The following is a 23,154-nucleotide window of genomic DNA, read 5'->3' as shown; positions in this document are numbered from 1 at the left end:
CCAAGGAGAATGCATTTAAAGTTGTAATTTTGTAATTAATTCAGTTACTAAAAGTAGATTATAAATACTAGGAAGTCTTAGGGAATTAGGGTTGGAACTTTTACTCAGAAAACACTTAAGCACACTCACATCCCCAAAAAATTCCTGAGTCTACGATCGAGTAACTTTTCTGTAGGGTTCCTTCCATATTTTCTTTCTTTCAATTTATCTTGTAACTTTACCTTTCAAGCAGATTTATCTTTAAGTGTTCTTTATCTTCTTCGTCTAATTTACATTTCTGCGTTTTAAATTTCCATGTCAAAGTCCTTTGACCCAGTCAAAGTCCTTTGACCCAGTCAAAGACATTTTATTTGTTTTCTTTCAATTTCAATGCAAGCCTTTCCGTTTTCTGTATACTTTCTTTTCGAAAAGTTTACCTTTTTTGTTTCTTTCATTAATTTATCAATTTAAATTTATTTTTATTTTCAAAATTTACTTAATCGAAGACACTTTGATGCACTTTAAGAAAACTAGTACCTACACAGAGAAGTATGTTTCGCTCCCAGATCACTAAATATCGAACCACAATCGATTTGCAAAAAATCGACAAAACAATTTTTATATCAGTAATTGCTTTTTTATGAAGAAAATCTTTCGCCCTTCCAAACGACCTATCCGACTATCCTTCTCCACCAGAACTAACAGGTGTCTTTTTTGTATTGTCAGACATTGTACGTTATTTTTATTTTTATATAAATTTTCTCAGACTACTGGATTACACCATGTATGGCCCAACGAAAAATAAAAGAATACGGGTCGGGTCAACGCTACGCTTACAAAGGCACCAAGTGCGGGTTCCCTTGTTGAGGCAAAAACGCTTACGGTCCAAAAAAAACTAGGGTTTTAGACTTTAGAGGAGGTTTTGTTACGCCTATATAATTCTCCATTCCCTCTTCTCTTCTCATAAGCCACCATTCCTTCTCTTGCCGTATTTAGGGGTTTAGGTGCAGCGATTCAAACTCTGCAATACATCATCACTAAATCTGTGTCTCCAGCGTCAAATTTGCTTCCAATTTTTATCGAATTTCTCTGCACGAGCTACCCGGGCTTCTCTGATAGATCCGTGACGTGAATGTCCCAATGCACGTGCTAAAATCACGCCGTTCGTGTTGCAGTTTAGCCCTAATTTTTCAATGGCTCAAGCTGTGTCAAAGAAACGGCAAAAGTCCCCTATTGTGATGAATTCAGTTTGATTCTGAACTTGAATTTGCCTCGCTATGCCTTCAGCTTGTTTTCGAACGCAAAAGTGTTCAATGAAATTGGGAGCTAGTCCTTGAGGCGCAAATTAATTATCGGTCGTTTTCAATTTTCGGGTTCTTAAATTCGCACTGTTTTTTCCTCTGAAAATGTCCGAAACATTGTTATTCAAATCATAAAGTACTAGTTTTGACGTTTTATTTCTTAACGTATTGAATCTCTTGGCAATGATTACAATTTATCCGCGCTTCTGAGAATATTCTATGAAGCATAAAGGATAAAAAATGGTTGAATTTCTTGATATGAGCCAAGTTTTAATATTTTCTTATTTTAAAACAGGAAAATTGATTCAGCGAGTTAGTTACTTAGTTGGCTATGAGGATGTTTATTCAGCTTTTAATGCCAGTTCTGCTTCTGATTAACTGTGATTGATAGAGCTGTTACACAATCTGAGCCTCTCAATAATGTTGGAGTCCTCTGTGTGTGTCTGTGTGTCAGATCTCATCTAATTAGGGTTTAGAGATTCTAGTGGATAATTCTGATATAGTAACCCTAAATTTTTTATAGTTTTAACATTTGTTTTATGACATGCGGTAGTTTGGTTATTGGAATAATTAGCATGGTGTATTTTAGTTGGTAGTTATTACTAGCTTAGCAAAATTATTACTATCAACTACATCATAAATACTAAGCTACTATCTATTAACTAATAATTAAAATACATTGTGTTGCCGGTGACGATATAATCCAATTGTTTGAGGTGTTTTGGAGCCAAGACCCTGTTTTCAGGGAGAACCTCCTTGGTGAAGCTACATTCATATGACGTTACTGGATTTAACCGAGGCAGTATTTAAATAAAGAATTAACTTACTGATTTCTTTTTGTTTCAAGTTTAATCTAACATTGTTACTATGACTTATTCAATTGCAAGTGTGGTTTAGCTAAGTTCATAGCAAGCTACTAGGTTTATGTTTTGTTTCATCCAAATTTATTTATTGAGTTTCACTATACTCTATTCCGTCCTAAATGGATTAGGGTCTGAAAAACTCATAGATTGTTGTGTTGTTCATCACCTTCATTTCTTGTTTAACCCACGAGATAGGAGACAAATACCAGCACTACATCTTTTGCAAAGTTTTAATATAGGTTTCAAGCAGCATGGATTATGATGTTAATATGAGAAATTTTCTTTTTGTTGCTCTAATTTTTGTTAGCTTCTACTTCTGATTTTAAGTTGTTGCTGCTTTTATATTGTTGTTCAGATTTAAAAGATTTTCGTTGAGTGCATAGCTTTATATTGTTATTCAGACTTCAAAGATTTTTGGTGGGTATAGAACTTCAGATTGTTATTGTGGACTTGCGAGATGTGATCATAAATAATATTGAAGACCAAGTAGATTCCAAGTGTAACAATTTAAAATATGTATTAATCAAGTTAAACTAAGTTAATGTGTTTGATGTTTAAATCGATGAAAGTGAAGGACTTTGGTTGATAATAAGGTTGTCCATCTGCAAGGATTACAGAAGAGGTCATGTTTTGGATTTTGCCCTGATGAAGACAGCTTGGAGAGTGCAGACAGAGGCTTAATGAAAAAATGAACTATTTGTATTTGTTCTAGTTTTCCAGATTGCTTTTAAGCATATGCTGTTATGTTCAATATAATTTTTTTTTTCGTGAGTTTAACTATACCCTGTTCGGTTCCAAACGGATAAGGGTCTGAAAAACTCAAAGATCAATGTGTGTTGTTTATCAGCTTCATTTCTTGTTTAACCCACGAGATTGGAGTTAAATAACAGCACTACAGATATGTAACAAGTTTATTCCAATTCTTATCTTTTGTTAGCATGGTTTCTGAAATCTTGTTTTTTTGTTTTCTCTCTTCCTTTTTGGGTGGGTTACTATGTAGGTATTCTATACACTTGAGTTAGGGTTATTTGTGCCAAAGTGTGTATAACATGTTATTGAAACAATACATTATGAATTAACGAAGAGTATATATTATAAAATTTGATGTCTTGGATGTTGAATTTCATAAGGTTATTAAACAAACTAATGTAAGTTACCATGACCTTTGTTCAAAGTTGCAAACTTCTACTTAATTTAGTTCAATGCACTTTACATTAAACATAATACAGAATTTTTTTGAGCCAATTTATGTATACAAATATATTTTAAGAACCATCAATTTGAGCTGCTCGAAATCTTGAGACACACGCTGACCGTCTCAACATCAATTGGAAGTTTGTAATGTGATTGTCACTGAATACAAGACATATGAAAGGCATGGATCTCTTGGTGCTTAATAAATGCGCTAATGAGAGGCTTGTCGAGTTTAATCCAGTGGTTGTTGAGCTTCTAGAAAAGAAACGATGCTCAAGAATCATATACTCATATTCTAGTGTCATCTAATGTTCCTAATACAACAGGTGAGCTACATTACAAGGAAAAGGTTTCATACTAAACACGTAATAAATAATTATATTTGGTAGAAACTTTAAACCTAAAAGTTATTATATAATTGTAATTACAAAAATAAAAAAATATTTAATTGTTGTGGAATAAATAAATAAGGAAGATATAATATAAAATAAAGAGGTGTAAATAGAATACTTTAATATTAATATAATTAACTCAATAATTTATATGCTCTAAAGAGAAAGAGAGAGAAAATATTAGTAATGTATAAAGAGAGGAGAATATTTTTTATTGCTGTTATATGAAAGGCTATGAAGCCTTATTTATAGCTGCACAAATTCAACCTTTATTAAAGGTTGGTCTTTATAATAATCTCATCTCTCTCTTGAAAACTTCAGTCGTCCATATTAATGGGCATCCATCTCACATTCTTATCACAACATTCCTCTTTGGATGATCATTTAGGATTATTCCCTCATTAAAACCTTACTGAAAAAAAATCCAGTGGAAAAAAAAAACTTTAGTGAAGGAAAAAGAGTACAATATCCTTTGTGATAAAGACTGCCTCATTAAAAACCTTGTCAAGAAAAACCCAATGGAAAAAAAAATCTGACCAAGGGAAAAAGAGTACAGTCTCCCCCTCTTGTCGATATCATTTAATGTCTCGAAATCAGTGCATCCCAATCTCATGTACCAATCTTTCAAAGGAGGATTTTGGGAGTGACTTTGTGAATAAATATGCCAGATTGTCACTTGAGTGGATCTGTTGGACATCAATTGTCCCCTGATTTTGATGATCATGAGTGAAGAAGAATTTGGGAGAAATATGCTTTGTTCTATCACCTTTGATATATTCACTTTTAAGTTGAGCAATACATGCTGTATTATCTTCAAACAGGACAGTTGGAGCTATATTCTGATCAATCAGTCCACATGATGACAGAATATATTGGATCAAACTCCTCAGCCAAAAACACTCTCGACTTGCTTCATGAATTGCTAGTATTTCGGCATGATTAGAGGATGTTGCAGCAATCGTCTGCTTCGTGGCCCTCCATGATATAGCTGTGCCACCATATGTGAACAGGTATCCTTTTTGAGATCTCCCTTTATGTGGATCAGACAAGTATCCAGCATCTACATAGCCAACTAATTGTGACTTGGATCCATAGGGATAAAACAATCACATATCAACCGTTCCATGAAGATATCGAAAGATTTGTTTGATTCCACTCCAATATCTTCTGGTTGGAGAGGAACTATATCTTGCTAGTAAATTCACAGCAAATGATATATCGGGTCGTGTATTATTAGCAAGATACATTAGCTCTCCAATGTCACTAAGATATGGTACTTCAGGACCAAGGATATCTTCATTCTCTTCTTTAGGACGAAATTGATCCTTTTCCATATCTAAAGATCTTACAATCATTGGAGTACTTAATGGATGTGACTTATCCATATAAAATCTCTTCAAGATCTTTTCTGTGTATGTTGTTTGATGAATAAAGATCCCATTTGTTATATGCTCGATCTGCAGGTCGAGACAAAATTTAGTCATTCCAAGATCTTTCATCTCAAACTCTTCTTTTAGAGTTTTTATAATTGTTGGAATCTCTTCAGGAGTCCCAATGAAATTTAAATCATCAACATACACAGCAATTATAATGAATCCAGATGCAGATTTCTTTATGAAAACACATGGACAGATATCATCATTCTTGAATCCATTTTTGGCCAGATATTCAGTAAGACGATTATACCACATTCGTCCAGATTGCTTTAGACCGTATAAAGATCTTTGCAATTTGACTGAGTATAACTCCTGTGAATATTCATTGGATGGTTTAGATATCTTTAGTCCTTCAGGGACTTTCATATAGATATCACGATCTAATGAGCCGTATAAGTAGGCTGTTACCACATCCATTAAATGCATATGCAGTTTATGATATGCAGATAAACTGACCAAATAACGCAATGTTATCGCATCCACTACAGGGGAATACGTTTCTTTATAATCTATACCGGGCCTTTGTGAAAAGCCTTGTGCCACAAGTCGGGCTTTGTAGCGCACAACTTTATTTTTCTCATTTCATTTTCTCACAAATACCCATCTGTATCCAACAGGTTTTACATTTTCTGGTGTATGGACTATAGGTCCAAAGACTTCACGTTTTGCAAGTGAGTCTAATTCAACCTTCATGGATTCTTCTATTTTGGCCAATCATTCCTTTGTCGACATTCTTCGACTGATCTTGGCTCAAGATCCTTACTTTCATGCATGATATTTAATGCCACATTATATGCAAATATTTCATTGACAATTGTCTTATTTCGGTCCCATTTCTCTCCTGTAAAGACATAATTTATCGAGATCTCGTCATTTTCACAATTTTCAGGTACCTGAACGTCTTCTGGCGTTAAAACTATATCAGAATTTTGGACAACTGCTGGTGTCTCTACTATGTCTTTTTCAACAGGAACAGTATTTACCTCTTTTTGCTTTCAAAGATTTTCATCTTTGGAACCGACAGGCCTGCCACGCTTCTGGCGTGTATTTGCTTCGGTGGCAATTTGGCCAACTGGGACATCAATCCGAATTGGGGCATTTTCCACTGGTATATAAGATTTAGTTATCCTCTTTGTATCGGAAAATGCATCAGACAATTCATTTGCTATTCTTTGCAAATGTATAATCTTTTAAACTTCTAGTTCACATTGCCCTGATCGAGGATCTAAATGCATCAACGATAATGCATTCCAATTAAGTTCCTTTTCAGGAAGCTTATTCTCTCCCCCTAATGTTGGAAATTTTGACTCATCAAAATGACAATGCGCAAACCGGGATTTAAATACATCTCTAGTTTGTATCTCAAGATACCTCACTATAGAGATGAGAATCATATCCAACATATATCCCCAATTTTCTTTGGGGTCCCATTTTAGTGCAAGAAGGTGGTGCAATGGGAACATATATTGCACACCCAAATATTCTTAAATGGAAAATATTTGACTGCTGGCCAAAAGCTAATTGCGTAGGAGAGAACTGATGGTAACTCATTGGCCTCAAACGAATAAGTGCTGCGGCATGTAAAATAGCATGCCCCCTAGCCGATGTTGGAAAATTTGTTCTCATAAGTAAGGGTCTAGCAATTAATTGGAGGCGTTTAATAAGTGATTCTGTTAACCCATTTTGTGTGTGAATATAAGCTACTGGATGTTCAACACTTATTCCATTAGCTATACAATAAGCATCAAAAGCTTGGGAAGTAAATTCACCAGCATTATCAAGACGAATTGCTTTGATTGGATTTTTTGGAAATTGTGCTTTTAATAGAATAATTTGAGTCTGTAATCTCGCAAATGCCAGGTTGCGAGAAGACAATAATCACACATATGACCATCTCGAAGATGCGTCTATCAGAACCATAAAATATCTAAAAGATCCATATGGTGGATGAATAGGTCCACATATATTACCTTGAATCCTTTTTAGGAATTCAGGGGACTCAAATCCAATCTTTACTGGTGATGACCTTAAAATTAACTTCCCTTGAGAACATGCAGCACAACAAAATTCACTAGATTTAAGAATCTTCTGGTTCTTTAGTGAATGTCCATGAGAGTTTTCAATAATTCTCCGCATCATGGTTGTTCCCGGATGACCCAATCGGTCGTGCCAAGTTATGAATTCATTTGGGCTAGTAAACTTCTGGTTTACAGTGGCATGTGATTCAATTGTACTAATCTTGGTATAATATAGCCCAGATGAAAGTGAGGGTAACTTTTCTAATATAACCTTTTTATTTAAATCATGAGTTGTGATACATAAGTACTCATGATTTCCCTCATTCATTGTTTCAATATGATATCCATTTCGGCGAATATCTTTGAAACTCAACAAGTTTCTCAAAGACTTGGTAGATAATAGTGCATTATTTATTATAAATTTGTTTCTCCAGGAAACAAAATTATAGCTCTTCCGAAGCCTTCTATCACATTGTTTGAGCCAATAATAGTATTAACACATTCTTCTTTTGGCACCAGATGGGTAAAATATATATCACTTTTGAAAATAGTGTGCGAATTTACACTATCCGCAAGGCATACATCTTCATTATATATCCTTGCCATTTTTTTCAAAGACAAATAATCATAAAATGAGTAGTATGCACAGTTAAATTGAATACTTGATCGGAATTATTTTTCTAAGAAATACTGTACATAAAAATAATGTCATATACTAAAATTTTATTTTAAAACTTGACACATTTAATGATTTCAAAATTCATTAATATTTTATTATTTATATACATCATATTTGAAACTTAAATACATAGAAAATAAAAATTAACAATAAGTTCTTTACATTATTTATTTACATGAATATTTAACAATCTCACATATTAAACTATTCCATCATTGATCACATGACCAATCTTTTCCTTTGTCGTTCTTTTTCAAAGATGCTTGATAAAGATCGACTAGGTGCATTGGGGTACGACAGGTACGTGACCAATGGCCCTTTCTACTACAACGGAAACACTTATCCTCTGTTGATTTATTTTGCCCAATATTTCTTTCATTATCCCACTTTTGGTGAGATCCTCTCTTTTGAACATAATTCCTTTTCCTTCCATAATTTTTCTTGTTATTAAAGCCTTGCCATTTACCTCTTCTGGGGTAATGATTTGCCGCATTTACTTCAGAAAATGGGGCGGCGCTAGCTAGGTGCGCTTCATGATTCTTTAAGAGCAACTCGTTATTGCGTTCAGTAACAAGAAGACAAGAAATTAGCTTAGAATATTTTTTAAATCCTTTTTCTCGATACTGCTGCTGCAGGAGCACATTCGAGGCATGGAAGGTCGAGAAAGTTTTCTCTAACCTATCATTATCAGATATATTTTTTCCACATAATTTCATTCGTGAGGTGATTCAAAACATTGCCGAATTATATTCATTTATGGATTTAAAATCCTATAGACGCAAGTGCATCCATTCATATCGAGCGTGAGGAAGTATCACCGTCTTTTGATGATTATACCTTTTTTCAAGGTCTTTCCAAAGATCTGCAGGATCTTTTAATGTGAGATATTCATTTTTCAATCCTTCGTCAAGATGACGACGAAGAAAAAACATGGCTTTGGCTTTATCCTTTTGGGATGTATTATTTTCAGCCTTAATGGTATCTCCAAGATCCATTGAATCAAGATGGATTTTAGCATCTAATATCCATGATAAATAATTTTTTCCAGATATATCAAGAGCATTGAATTCAATATGAGAGAGCTTCGACATAATAAAAATTTGTTACCTGAGTCTTCCTAAATTTTGATCAGAGTCTCATGCTGATAACGTGTCGTGGAATAAATAAATAAGGAAGATATAATTTAAAATAAAGAGGTGTAAATAGAATACTCCAATATTAATATAATTAACTCAATAATTTATATGCAGTAAAGAGAAAGAGAGAGAGAAAATATTAGTAATGTATAAAGAGAGAGGAGAATATTTTTATTGCTGTGTGTTATATGAAAGGCTATGAAGCCTTATTTATAGCTGTACAAATTCAACCTTTATTAAAGGTTGGTCTTCATAATAATCTCATCTCTCTCTTGAAAACTTCAGCCGCCCATATCATTAATGACATTGTTATTTAACTAGAAAAAAAACACATACAACAAATAATTTGGGACAGTCTACATATGGGAGCAATAAATTTTTTTTGAGTAAATGTTCATTCCGATCTCTAACCATTTGGACGAAGGACTAAGCCCATTTCAACAATTTGAAATTATCTAAGCGGTCTTTACCCACCTAAGAAAATGGTCTTCACGTCCCTTTCAACCAGTTGAGAAACGGTAGAGTGTTAACGTATTAGTGGATCTTGTACGTGTAATTTTGTTTCTCCAAAATTAGGACAAATCGACTCTTGTAGAAAATCCAAACCAACAATGTAAAGAATAAAATCCCAACAGAATACACATATATTGGATCAATCCCATTAGGTCCAGCCATAGTAGGCAATTCCCAAATCAGAGCTTGATCATCATTCCTAGCAGAAAAAATGTGCCTAGAACCCTGCAAAGCCTAAGCAATATTACAACTTCATTACAAACCTCAAGATCGTGGCCATATACCTCAAATCCTGATTGTTCGATACTTGAGGTTCTAATATGTTTGGGATCGATGTCGTTCCAATAGAAGGCGATACGGTGAGAGAGGCGCAGAACTCGTTGGTCTTGCTGTTGTTGAAGAAGGTTCACAGGCTGTAATGGAAAGTCTGTAAACCGTGAAGAACCTCAGGCGCGTGGTAGAAAACCCGTAGATGTGATTATAGTTATGGGCTGTGTCCTTCCCTGCTTTCTTCGTCATACAGTCCTTCTCGGAGAAAGGGACTTTGGGTGGAGTTGAAACCGTACACGGAACTCGACGAATCCCACAGCATCGGCGACGAGGACGGCGAGACCAGAAGGAGAGGCACGGCGCGGCGACCTCCTCATGCGCTTCTCCCAATTGAATCTTCCACAGGCGGTGCCGGAGGAATTGAAAGAGTTGTCGTCGATTTCTCTGGTTAATGTACGGCGATTTCTTTGGTTTTTGCTTCCCTGGCATGGAAGGTGCATGATCATCAAATTTAGTTGACACATTTTTACAAACATCCTAGTTACACATTTTCGCTGGTCTTGTTGTTGTTGAAGAGGGAGAGGGTCTTGATTGAGGATTTGCGAACCTCCCAGAGGTGGATGTAGTCGCCGGAAGTGGCGGAGAAGGGAGGAAAGGGTGGAGGGGTGGACCATAAACTTTGTGGGAAGGTTTATTTTGTCGTTTTGAGATTTTGTTGTTGTTCAAGAACATGAGTTTTGTTCTTCACATTGTCGTTTTTGACTTTTTGCAAGGGTCGATTTGTCTTAATTTTGGAAGATCCACTGAGACGTCAACTTTTATCTTTTTTCAGCCGGTTAACCATTTTTTTGGATAGGTAAGGATCGCTTGGATAATTTTTAATTGTTAGAGACGCTTAATCCTTTGTCCAAATGACTAGGGACCAGAATGAACATTTATTTTTTTTTTAAATCCAAACCCATGTCATGGAGATTATATTCTAAATTTAAAGTCATATTTACCAAATCTGAAAAAGGATAACAATGTATATACCATATATTCTAGTCTAGCCTTATTTATAGTAACTAACTCTTATTAAAAGCATGCTTATCATTCTAAAACTAATCAAAACAAACTACTTTTAATATAATATGAAATTAACCAAATTCATAAGAAATTTATATATTCACCCCTTATTTTATGTGTCCAGCAACATAAACAATCACATTTAATTGATAGAGATAATTTATGAAACATAGACACTTCTCTGATTTACCGTGTCCGTATGTCGGACATATTTTGAACACAACAGTCATCGGACACATTTTGGATACAACAGTCATCCGACAAGTGTATTTTTTATGTCCAACTGCATCTTAATACAAAAAAAAAAATTATTCTCCAAACATGTTTAGACATACCTAAATATTATCACAGATAAGCGTGTCCAACTTTATTTTTAATATGTATTCTTGAAATGAGTTTAGAAATAGTATATATTATTTTATAATAAAAATATTTAAATACTTTATATAATTAAAAAATAATAAAATAATTAAAAAAATTAATTTATATTTTAATATCAATAAAATACTAAAATATCATTATAATTTATCTAAAAAATATTTTATATTTTATATATATGCCGTATTATCGTATCTTTTAAAAATTTTAAATTTATGTATCCATATATCCTGTGTCGTATCATGTCATATCTAATATCCATATGAGTGCTCATGCATCATAGGAGACAATATGTTTTTTCCATGAACAATGATAGAGTTGGTAAAATAATCGTGAGAACGCATGTTGAAGCTGCTTTTCCTTACTAAATAGTTGAAATCTCTAACGAATTATATAACCCATATCCCTTGCTAAACCATGGGAGCCTCCCTGAATTACATAACACTTTTCCTCAAGCTAAATCGTTGGAGCTCCCCACGACTACACCAGGGACGGAGACACATAGGAGTGATGGGGAAATGCCCCCCAAAATTTTAATTAAAAAAAAAAGTTAATGGACATGCCCTCTCCTTTTTTTATTTCTTAATCTTAGCCCCTCCTGACTCATTAGGTGGTGAACTGGTAGCACTAATGCTATTTTTTTTTAATCCATAACAAAAAAAAAGTTCATTCTTATATAGTGTTAATAAAATATATAACAGTTCTAGGCTTAGCCCAGTGACCCTTTCTCTCGTTTCCTTGTGTGACTCTATTGTCATCTCCGATGAGGAGAGGCTTTACTAGGGGGCACACTCCCGTGCCCATGAGCCAAGCGCGTCCAAAAGAATGAAGAAGGTCCAAATAGGAGGGGAGGTGCACACCTTCACAGGCACAAAATCACTGGTTCCAAGGGAGGAATAATGGATGCGAGATAATTCTGGGTGTATGGTTCAACCTAAACCCCCAGCCAGGTCTTTCAGTGACATGGTTAGAAGAGGAAGAGTACCAATAGCAATGGAAGAGGATGATAGTTTCTCTGAATCGGAGGAAGAATTGACAGAGAAGAGTAATAGAGAGCGAGAAGTAAATGGAAAACAGAACAAGGCAAGAGATGACAAAGACCAGGAATCAAGCATAAGGGTAGAAAAAGTTGCTGGCATTTACAACATTGTTATAAATGAAGCATCCATGAAGTCTCTAAGAAACACGTGGTGGGAATGTTTGATTGTTAAACTTTTAGGTCGTCGTATCTCCCTAGCTGTATTGACGAGGAAGCTTGAGGCATTGTGGAGCAAGATGGGAAGCATCGACGTCATCGATATTGGAAACAATTTCTTTATCGTCAGGTTCCTTTCACAGGAGGACCTAGATTTTGCCTTAACAGGAGGACCATGGAAGATTTTTTTATCATTATCTCTCCATTCGCTTTTGGCAATCTGATTTCAATCTGTTAGAGGCAACCATTGATAGGATAGCGGTATGGGTAAGACTACCTGGCCTGGATATTGAGTATTACGATGAGGACATGTTAAAAAGAATTGGAAACATAGTGGGGAGAACCATGAGAGTGGACACTCATACTGTAGAAAAATGCAAAGGTAAATTTGCACGGCTGTGTGTGGAATTGAACCTGACTGAACCTCTAGTTTTACAATATTCAATTAATGGAACAAAATATCGAGTTGAATATGAAGGACTCCATTGTATATGTTTTAACTGTGGAATGGCAGGACATGAAAAATCCAACTGTGCGATGTTACAAAAAGCGGCTGAAACGTACCGAATAACAGCGGCGACAGCTGCTGGTGTAGTAGAAGGAAGACAAGAGGAGAATCAGAAGAGCCAGAGTCAAGAAAGAGGTAATGTTGTCATTACAGAAAATGAAAAGGGCAAAAAAGTCATCCAACATGATAATGACACCTATGGACCTTGGATGCTGGTCCAGCGTCCTACGCATGGCAAGAAGGTGGGCAAAATGGGAGCTAGTACAAGCAATGCAGGTGGTAATGCGCTAAATGCAAAAGATACTGCCATGACAGTGCCAGGTACGAGGTTCTCGATCCTTCAACAAGAGAATGATGTCTTGCAAAATAATCCTGAGAGACTACCCAATTATGTGGAGAAGGAAAATATTATTATTTTATCACAATCTCAACCATCTTCTAGAACCCGCCCGAATTCCTCACAAAAGACAACCCATCCCAGAGATTTACCAGCCCAAAACCAGACCTCAAAACAAGCCCAGAACGCATCTCCAGCCCAAAACCCAAAAATGAGACCACAACAGACTCCACCTTTGTGTGATATTCTAACCCAACCCAACTTTGCTCCTACACATAACCCCGTCCCTAACCAGACTACCTCCAACCCAACTATGAAACATTATGACCAAGACAATGACCATGTTCCTACCAACCCTACCCTCTTGAACCGTTCAACCCCTCCACACCATTATAGTGTAAATTAGCAAGTGTCTTAAGATACTTCCCAAGACACGGCAATGGAAGATACTTTTGTGCCAGAATCAGCTCTGTTGGATGATAGAAATGAGGACCAGGAACCCAAACCACCTGACTTCAGTTCTGTTGGGACAGATGTTATGCTTGAAGCTATCAATAGTTATGAAGAAGAGGTACGACTGAAACACCCTCAAATAGTAGACGAACCCATGGTGAATGGAAATATGGAATGTGAGACAGGCCCCACTCTTCAAGAGAAGGGAAGTGATGCTATAGCCCCCAAGGGGGACAATGCCTAGTATGTTCCTTTTAGTGTTTTGTTGCTTCCTAATAAAGGAAGTTTGATGCTGTCTTGATAGATATTATGATTGTTATTGCGTGGAATTGTAGGGGAGTAGCTAGCTCGGCTTTTAGCCGCTCCCTTAGAGAATTGGTTCGACAAAGAAATCCCGATTTGTTAATTTTGCTAGAAATCCATTGTAATGGTGAACAGGCCCAAAAGGTGATTAAAAGCTTTGGTTTTAGTCATAGCCATGTTGAGGAAGCAAGATGATTCAGTGGAGGTATATGGTTGCTGTGGAGAAATCCTAACCTAAAGATTGAAGTTATAATGTCAACACCTCAGTTCGTGCATTGCAGAGTTGTTCACGATAACAAGAGTTGGATTATGTCAGCAATATATGCTAGCCCACAACCGAATGCAAGAGAGTAGCTATGGAGAAAATTGACAAGAATAGCAACGAGTATGAATGAGGATTGGCTTCTTCTAGGAGACTTCAATGAAATTGCTTGTCCATCAGAGAAGAAAGGAGGGGGACAAACTGACACCCAGGCATGCCAAAAATTTGCAAACTGGATCAACAACTGTTCCCTAATAGACTTGGGACATGTAGGGACAAAGTATACCTGGAGGGGCCCTAAGTGAGAAGGGCAGGAAAGAGTCTTCAAGAGACTTGATCGTGCACTAGCTAATGCTCCTTGGAGAACTAGCTACCCTGAAGCAAGAGTTGACGTACTTACAAGAATTCAGTCTAACCACCATCCCATTATGGTTTCTCTGGAACCTCCCAACAGTAGAACTAGTAATAGACCATTTAGATACGAGGCCATGTGGAGGCTACATCCAGAATTCCCAGAGTTCATACAAGAAAGATGGGGAAATAAGGCAAGTTTACTTGAAGCCCTAGAGTCTCTCAAGGATGATCTCAAGGTGTGGAATAGAGAGGTTTTTGGCCATGTGGGAAGATGAAAACACAGAATTAATAGAATTGGAGAGATACAAAGAGCTAGTGACTATGGTTGCAATCCCTTCTTGGAGGAGTTGGAAAAGGAGTTAACCACGGAGTTAGAGGATATCCTTGATAGAGAAGAAACTCTATGGAGACAAAAATTGAGAAATGATTGGGTGGTAAAAGGTGATAGAAATACACGCTACTTCCATACCAAAACAGTTATTAGACGGAGAAGAAATAGGATCTTGAAGTTAAGAAAATAGAATGGAGGGTGGATAGAGGAACCAGGTGAATTGTTGGAACATGCCGTTAATTTCTTCAAAGATTTGTACTCAGAGGAGAACCATAACCTCCCCCCTCTTCATACCAATACCTTGTACCCACCTCTTGATGAGGATATTGGCAAGATACTAAGCTGCACCCCACACACTGAAGAAATCAAAAGAGCTATCTTTGACATAGGGTCGTGGAAAGCACCGGGAGCAGATGGGTTTCCAGCCTTGTTCTTTAAGGAAAATTGCAACATTATTCAGAAGGATGTCATTGAACATGTCAAGCTTGTTTGGAATAATCCAGAAATCATCAAAGGCCACAACAAAATTCTCATAACGCTTATACCAAAGGTCCAGGTACCGGAATTTATCACTCAATTTCGACCTATAGCCTTATGTAATGTTAGTTATAAATGTATATCTAAGATTATTGTTGAGAGGCTCAAGCCCATCCTTAAGGAAAGAATATCTCCCTACCAGTCTAGTTTTGTCCCGGGTAGAAAGATACAAGATAACATAATTATTGCCAAGGAGATAATGCACTCTATGAAAAAGTGCAAAGGGAGGAAGGGCTTTATGGCGATAAAATTTGATTTTGAGAAAGCATGTGATCGCCTTAATTGGAATTTTCTGAGAAGATGCCTTACTGAATTTAATCTACCACCATCTCTTGTTCACATAATTATGGAATGTGTTTCAACTGTATCATACAATGTGTTGTGGAATGGGGACAAAATGGAAGAATTTAGCCCGTCCAGAGGGATTAGACAGGGTGACCCGATCTCTCCCTATATGTTTGTCATCGCCATGGACAAATTATCACAACTCATAGAAGATAGACAGATAGTGTTAAAGAGCAAAGCTGGAGGGGGCTTAAGGTTGGCAAGGAGGGACCAATCATATCACACCTTTTCTTTGCGAATGACCTTTTGGTCTTTGCGGAGGCAACTTTACAACAAATTGACATTGTGAAAAAAGTGATGGGTAAGTTTTGTCAGGCTTCTGGCCTAAAAGTGAGCGAAACAAAAACAACCATAATTTTCTCAACGAATGTGAAAACTGAAGTGAGAAAGGCAATAAAGGATCGGTGCAATTATAGAGAGCAACCAAGCCTTGGCAAGTACTTAGGTGCGATGATCACTAATAATCGGGTAGGCAAAGAGAGGTTCAAGAATATAATAGAAAAGGTGAAGAACAAGTTGAAGGGATGGAAAGAAAACTGTCTCTCCCTAGCAAGGAGGGTGACCTTGGCAAAGTCAGTGATAGCCCCAATTGTAAATTATGACATGCATCACTGCTTTCTGCCCAAGGGAATATGTAAAGAAGTTGAAAGATTATAAAGAGCTTTTATTTAGGGGAAACACAAGGTACAAGAAAGATGCACCATGTAGGGTGGAACACCCTGTGTCTTCCCAAGCTCTAAGGCGGTTATGGATTAAAACATCTTGAGAAGGTTAACGAGGCTTTTCAAATGAAAGTTATTTGGAGGATAATCAATGAACTAGATGCCTTATGAGTTAAATTATTAAACCACAAATATGGAAGGAGCCAACATGGGCCTAATAGATTTGTGAGCAGAAGTACAGATTCCTTATTTTGGAAGGATATCTCGAAGCTGTGGGAGGCCAAAAGGGGAGAATTCTCATGGGTGGTAAAAAATGGACGGCAGATCTCTTTCTTTAAAGATAAATGGCTCAAAGGAGGAGAAGTGTTGTACAATCTAGCTCGAAGAGAGATGACAGAAGCAGAAGAAAATATGCCTCTAGAAAAAGTTGTTGATAATTGGGGTAATTGGAATAAAGATCTTATAAGCGACCTACTGCCAGAGCAGATTCCTGGTATAATACTTACAAATCAACCCCCTAATAGATGTTCGGAGGAGGACACTATTTTTTGGAGCTATACTGTAAATGGAATTTTCTCTGTGGCCTCGGCATACAGAGTGCTAACTAAGCAACGAAGCGATAAAGGAAGAATATGGAAAATTATATGGGGATGGAGAGGTCCTGAAAGGATTAAATCCTTCGCCTGGTTAGTTGCACATGAGCGCATACTCACTGCAGAAAGGAAAGCTAAAGTGCTTGGGCTTAATTCAGCCTGCCACTCATGCTCAGACAAGATGGAAACAATGATTCATGTGTTCAGAGACTGTCCAAAAGTAGCTAGAATTTGGATCCAAGTCCTGTCCCCAATTGCAACCCCCATTTTCTTTAATCTACCATTCAAAGAGTGGCTAGTTCTCAATCTGGAGAATGATTTAGGGGCCAAAAATTCATCACAATGGATTGATATTTTTCTTATAACGTGTTGGAAATTATGGAAATGGAGGAATCAGGAGATTCATTCTCCTCCTTTTGAGATCCCCAATAATGCAGTTGAGATCATTTACCGAGCTGCTGCTGATTACAGGAAAGCCTTTGATAAGGAAGAGGAGGGAATACACAACCCATCTAGTACCAAAATGAATTCCAATTGGAAACCCCCAGACAAAGGGTGGGTTAAACTTAACACAGATGGTGCAATGTCAGTTGGGGCGAGAAGAGCGGCGTGTGGTGGGCTTATTCGGACTCACAATGGAGAATGGATAAGTGGATACACCACCAACCTGGGAAAATGCAATTCGGTACAAGAAGAACTCTGGGGAGTTATACATGGGCTGAGCATCGCTTGGGAATTAGGCATGAGAAGAATGGTAATTGAGCTGGATTTCAAAGATGGTGTCGATGCTATAAACATGGACGACGAGAAAAACCAATGTCTTAATCCGTTGCTGAAAGAAATAAGAGAATGGAAGAAAAGACCTTGGGAGATTCAATTCAAGTACATATACAGAGAAGCAAATCAGGCGGCAGACTGGTTAGCAAAATATGGAATGAATAAAAAAGAACGGTTCCAATTCATCGACGCACCACCAGAAGAACTAAAGACCATCTTGAGTGATGAGGCTAAGGGAATGGATAGATCCCATGTGAATAGTAGTTACTAGTTTTTCTTTTTCTCTGGGCTTAGGCCCCGATGTACAAAAAAAAAATCCTTATTCTTTTTCCAATGTCTTTTTTCACTCGAATTTTTCACTTTCTAACAATAACAACTTTTTCTATTCTTCTCCTTCTTTATTTCTTTAATTTTTTTATCTTCTACTCTTTGATTCTTGTTTTTTTTTTTTTTGCAAATTAAAAACAAAGATAATAATTCAATAAGTGGTTCTTCACTCCTCTTTTTTAAAAAAGGTTCTATTTTTACTATTTTTAAATTTCAAGGAAATTATTGAACTAACAACAAAAGACATATAGTCATACAAAAATAGAGCAAATGAATTATATTTAATATTAAAATTTCTTAAGGACTAGTAAATGTTACGTTATAGGATGAAAGGATAAGAAGAATAAATTATATACATCTAGCGTTGCAATTTTTTGTTTAATGTATTTTTTTATTATTTTTCTGTTAGTCTTTGATACGTGAATATTTTATACCCATTTTCTGCTTATTTTCTAGTTAAATTTAGTAGGAATTTAGTAAGTTTAATTATATTTTAGTGTTAAATTTCTCTTTGGATGCTACTTTGAGTTTTCTGGTATTTTTATTATTGCAGGTAAAGTTTGGATCAATTTGGCAGAGTTTTGAGCAAAAAGAAGAAGAACTGAAGTTGCTCTCTGGCGTTTAGCGCCAGCAACCAGCACAGATCAGAAGCGCTTCTGCCTCTTTTGGCGCTAAACGCCAATCTTGGCATTTAGCGCCAGCAATCCGGATCACAATCACACTCTTAGAGCATCTTTAGTTGGATTTAGCTCTTAGTTATTATCTTATCTTTTATTTTTATAATTTTTATTTACAAACAAAATCTTTTAGGTTTATAATTTATTATTTTATTTTAATTTCAAATCAAATTAGGTTAGATATAAAAGGGAAAAGATTCACCCTTTAGGGGGACTCTTCTCACTTCCACACGTTTCACTTTTCAGAACCCTTGTTTTCTCTGTAAGTCATGAGCCATTAAACCTCCTCGGTTAAGGTTAGGAGCTCTGTTTATTTCTATGGATTAAAACTATTACTTTTCTATTTTAATTAATGTATTAATTTAGTTTCAAGGATTACTTTCGATTTTCATCTTATGAATCTGGGTAGAACGACAGTATAACACTTATTCTACATGTGTTCTTGTGATTCTCGACAGAGCTATCTTGCTTGAACAACAACTTGAAAGCAAATTCCTCCTAAATTGCTGATTACTTGAACTAATCTGGATACATAACATATATCCGTTTAGCTTTGGGTAATTAGAGTTTCTGTAGGCATAAACTAGATTTGCTCTTAATCCTTTAATCTAAATTAAGTGACCAAGAAATTGGCGGTTGATTTGGGTTAGAGGAGACTAAATCACTAAGATATTAGGGTTTAGTCAATTATAGTTTGCTGTGAAACGAATCTTGCATGATTAAAATAGTTAGTAAGAAAACTTAATGCGTAAAAGTAAACATCTTCAATACCTTAACTATTTTCTCATACATTTCTCACTATTCTCATTACTTGTGTTTTCTACTCTTTAATTTACTATTTAATGCTTTTGAACCCCAAAACATCACTTTCTGCTTGCCTGACTAAGTGAATCATTCGACTATTATTGCTCAGTCCATCAATCCTCGTGGGTATTCGACCCTCACTCACCTGAGGTATTACTTTATACGACACAGTGTACTTGCTGGTTAGTTTGTGAGTATTCAAAAATCCACATTAGTCTTGCCTAATTTTTTTATATTTTTTATATATTTGGTTATTTACTTAATTTAATATTATTTGTTAATTAAATTTATGTTATTATGCGTTAGTTTGTAGTTTTTTATTAATTAACTATTTAATTACAATTTTATATTATTTATACCACAACGCTAGAATTATTGTTCTGAATTTTAATATCTTATTTTGAATTAAAATATAATTTTTATATTTTATAAAGATTATAGATTGTAATTTACACTTTTTGCTAAACATATTTTTAATTATAGGAACTTATTTGGCCATTTGAATTATGGGTAAGTTCAAAATCATTGATACGTTTTTTAAAAGAAAAGACCAAGGGAATGAAGATGCTTCTACTATTACTAATCTAATACTTGAGAGGTTATCAAATTTCATTACTTCAAGTTCTGCATTGAATAGCTCAAAGCGTATCCACAACTTCTTCCTAATCAACTGGATGTTTTTTATTTGGAAAGAGATCCTGGAATGCGACCAATGATTTGGAAGTTTCCTCCAAATCAAAGAGATGAAATCCGTCGGGCTTATATTAAAGCTGGGCCAAATCAACCAATTCTTGATCACTATCCATTTTCTGGTGATAAAAATCATTGTCACTTTCAAGCTTCATAGTTAAAATTTTTCCCATCTTGGTTAGAATATTCTATAGAAGATGATGCCATATATTGTTTTCCATGCTTTCTTAAGGAACCTTTGATCAGCACAGGTTCAAATGCTTTTATTGAGAATGGTTTAGGAATTGGAAGAAAATAAATAGTGAAAAAGAATGTGCTCTTTTGAATCACATTGGCAAATGTCCCAACTCATTCCATCATAAGGCACTAAAATCATGTGATGATTTGATGAAACAATCACAACATATCGACAGACTTCTTCATAAGCAAACATCAAAAGTGGTTGAAAATAATCGAATTCAACTAGGAGCATTTGTAGATTGTGTTAGATGGTTGACATTTTAAGATTGCGCTTATAGAGAATATGATGAAAGCCACAGTTCAAGCAACAGAGGTAACTTTTTGAAAATGTTAAAATTTTTGGGATCTTACAATGAAAGAATGAAAAAGAATATTTTGAAAAATGCTCCAAAAATGCTAAGTATACTTCAAATGATGTCCAAAAAGAAATTCTACATATTCTTGCTATTAAGGTGAGAAATTCAATTAGAGAAGAGATTGGAGATGCCAAATTTTGTATTATTATTGTTGAAGCTAGAGATGAATCTAAAAAGGAGCAAATGGCCATTGTTTTGAGATTTGTTACTCTAGATGGTTTTGTTAAAGAGAGATTCTTTGATCTTGTGCATGTCACTGATACTTGTGCAATAACTTTAAAGAAATAATTGAATTTCTATCATTTCTCATTATAATCTCCAATTTGAAAATATTAGGGGTCAAGAGTATGATGATGCTAGCAACATCCGGGAGTGAGTAGAATAGTTTGCAAGCTTTGTTTCTTAAAGTTTCTTCACAAGCATATTATGTACATTATTTTGTTCATAGGTTATAATTAGCACCGATGGCAGCTTCAAGAGAGGTACTTTAGATTCATAAATTTTTTATTCAATTAAACTTTATTGTCACTATTGTTAGTGCTTCTTCAAAAAGACATGATCAATTACAAGAAGTTCAAGCAATTGAAAATGTAAACTTGATTGCTCAAAATGAATTAGAAACAGGCAAATGTGTGAATCAAATAAGCACTTTATAAAGAGTTGGGGATACTCGATGGAGCTCTTACTTTAATTGTACGAGAAAGTATGGGGAACCAATGAATTTAGTGTACAATGTATACAATAGGGGTAAAATTGAAATTAACATCAAATGATAAATAAATAATTAATTTTTAATAATTACCAATTTGAAATTCAAAATAAAAAAAATTTGCAACGGTTACGTAAACTCCAAAATCGCCTCATTCTCCCCCATCTGATGTGATTATCTTCTCGCCCAGTCTCTTCCTCTCTCACCGGTGCCGCGCCGCCACAGACATTAGCCGCCGTCGCCCATAGCTCATGCCAACGTGCGCACCACGAACATCCAATAGCACTGTCGCGCAGTTTGTGTTGTTCCTGCAGTCCCGCATCGCGCCAGTCATGCAGCCCCTCTCCCATACCGACGGTTTCTCCCTCTCTACGTCGTCATTCACGATGTATAGGGGACACACACAAGTGTGTTGTTTTCATAAATGGAGACCCTCCCTTAACACACATTGCGTCCGTCACACAGCCCAAGACCGCCATGGCCGCCGCCGCGAACGACGTCGCATCCCCCTACATAAGTATAGGTCCAAGATCAACGTAGAATAGCACAACAATAATTGTTCAAGCAATTAGTTTAGTTCATAATGCTCCTGTTTTTGTACATGCAAACGTATCCCACTTAAAAAATGTCATGTCTTGTGTGGCCAACTTGGTTTTTTTGGATTTCGCTTCTCTTACATCTTCAAGGTATATACATCAACAGATGAATTTAGATGCTAGATGTTCAATTCACTAGGTATGTAGATGGCTATTTTAATTTTTAATTGGATGGTTATTTTGTTTGATTCAATTTAAGTATATACAATTAACAAACGTTGGATGTTCATTTCACTAGGTAGTCGGATGATTATTTTAATAACTATATGAATGGTTGTTTAATGGCCAGTGAAGGAGCTTCTAACGTGGGAGAAGTGGGATGATTAATGAGGATGGGGTAGCAGGCGTTGGGGGAGAGGGTGTTTGGATAAATTCTATTGGTAAATTAGGGTTTGGATGGTTAATTTTTTGAAATAACTATTTAGATTTCTTTTTCTTCTTTGTATTGGGCTAAATTTAAAACCCATTATACACATTGTCAAGATTCTTCATTGTCTTCCTAGTGGAATTCTAATTCTATTTGCAGTTTGGTAAAAATGTTCACTCGGTCTCCTTTAACCAAGTTAAATCATCGTAGCCTCCTATGTTTTTATCAAAGCTGAATGGTTGCAACAAATGATTTATTTATTAGAGTAGTGCTAGGTAGCCAAAAAATAGTGTATAATGTAGATATAGTACAGAATAAATGCCAGTTTCATGATAAGCGAGTGGAGTACACCTGCTTATCAATAACATACTTATCACTCAACCTTCTTCTCCATGCCTAGAGTAATTAATTTCATTCCCAAAATTAATTTCAGTTTCCTCTAAATCAAATCCCTAAAATCTCTTATCTACATTTATATCAATTAAAATGCAATTTCTATCTAGTGGA

The 23,154-nt window shown here is 35.7% G+C and overlaps 1 long non-coding RNA gene and 6 other non-coding genes across 7 annotated transcripts; all 7 read left to right on the top strand.

Moving 5' to 3' along the window:
• Positions 1-1,068: 1,068 nt before the first annotated feature.
• Positions 1,069-1,207, top strand: LOC112739710 (small nucleolar RNA snoR134). Its single transcript, XR_003170646.1, has one exon. It is a non-coding gene; the product is annotated as a small nucleolar RNA snoR134 (small nucleolar RNA).
• Positions 1,208-1,458: 251 nt separating this feature from the next.
• On the top strand, positions 1,459-1,546 carry LOC112739707 (small nucleolar RNA U36a). Its single transcript, XR_003170643.1, has one exon. It is a non-coding gene; the product is annotated as a small nucleolar RNA U36a (small nucleolar RNA).
• A 57-nt stretch (positions 1,547-1,603) lies between these two features.
• LOC112739669 (small nucleolar RNA Z223) lies at positions 1,604-1,696 on the top strand. Its single transcript, XR_003170603.1, has one exon. It is a non-coding gene; the product is annotated as a small nucleolar RNA Z223 (small nucleolar RNA).
• Positions 1,697-1,966: 270 nt separating this feature from the next.
• LOC112739677 (small nucleolar RNA Z278) lies at positions 1,967-2,081 on the top strand. The gene has a single exon (XR_003170612.1). It is a non-coding gene; the product is annotated as a small nucleolar RNA Z278 (small nucleolar RNA).
• A 172-nt stretch (positions 2,082-2,253) lies between these two features.
• Positions 2,254-2,362, top strand: LOC112739691 (small nucleolar RNA snoR97). The gene has a single exon (XR_003170629.1). It is a non-coding gene; the product is annotated as a small nucleolar RNA snoR97 (small nucleolar RNA).
• Positions 2,363-2,932: 570 nt separating this feature from the next.
• On the top strand, positions 2,933-3,043 carry LOC112739690 (small nucleolar RNA snoR97). The gene has a single exon (XR_003170628.1). It is a non-coding gene; the product is annotated as a small nucleolar RNA snoR97 (small nucleolar RNA).
• A 10,535-nt stretch (positions 3,044-13,578) lies between these two features.
• LOC140178114 (uncharacterized) lies at positions 13,579-19,198 on the top strand. The gene is made up of 2 exons (XR_011870357.1): positions 13,579-13,835; positions 18,762-19,198. It is a non-coding gene; the product is annotated as an uncharacterized lncRNA (long non-coding RNA).
• The last annotated feature ends 3,956 nt before the right edge of the window (positions 19,199-23,154 follow it).

The sequence above is a fragment of the Arachis hypogaea genome, chromosome 13, assembly GCF_003086295.3.
Source record: "Arachis hypogaea cultivar Tifrunner chromosome 13, arahy.Tifrunner.gnm2.J5K5, whole genome shotgun sequence".
Taxonomy (NCBI): domain Eukaryota; kingdom Viridiplantae; phylum Streptophyta; class Magnoliopsida; order Fabales; family Fabaceae; genus Arachis; species Arachis hypogaea.
Note: the sequence above shows the minus strand (reverse complement) of the source record. Positions and strands in the feature narration are given on the sequence as shown.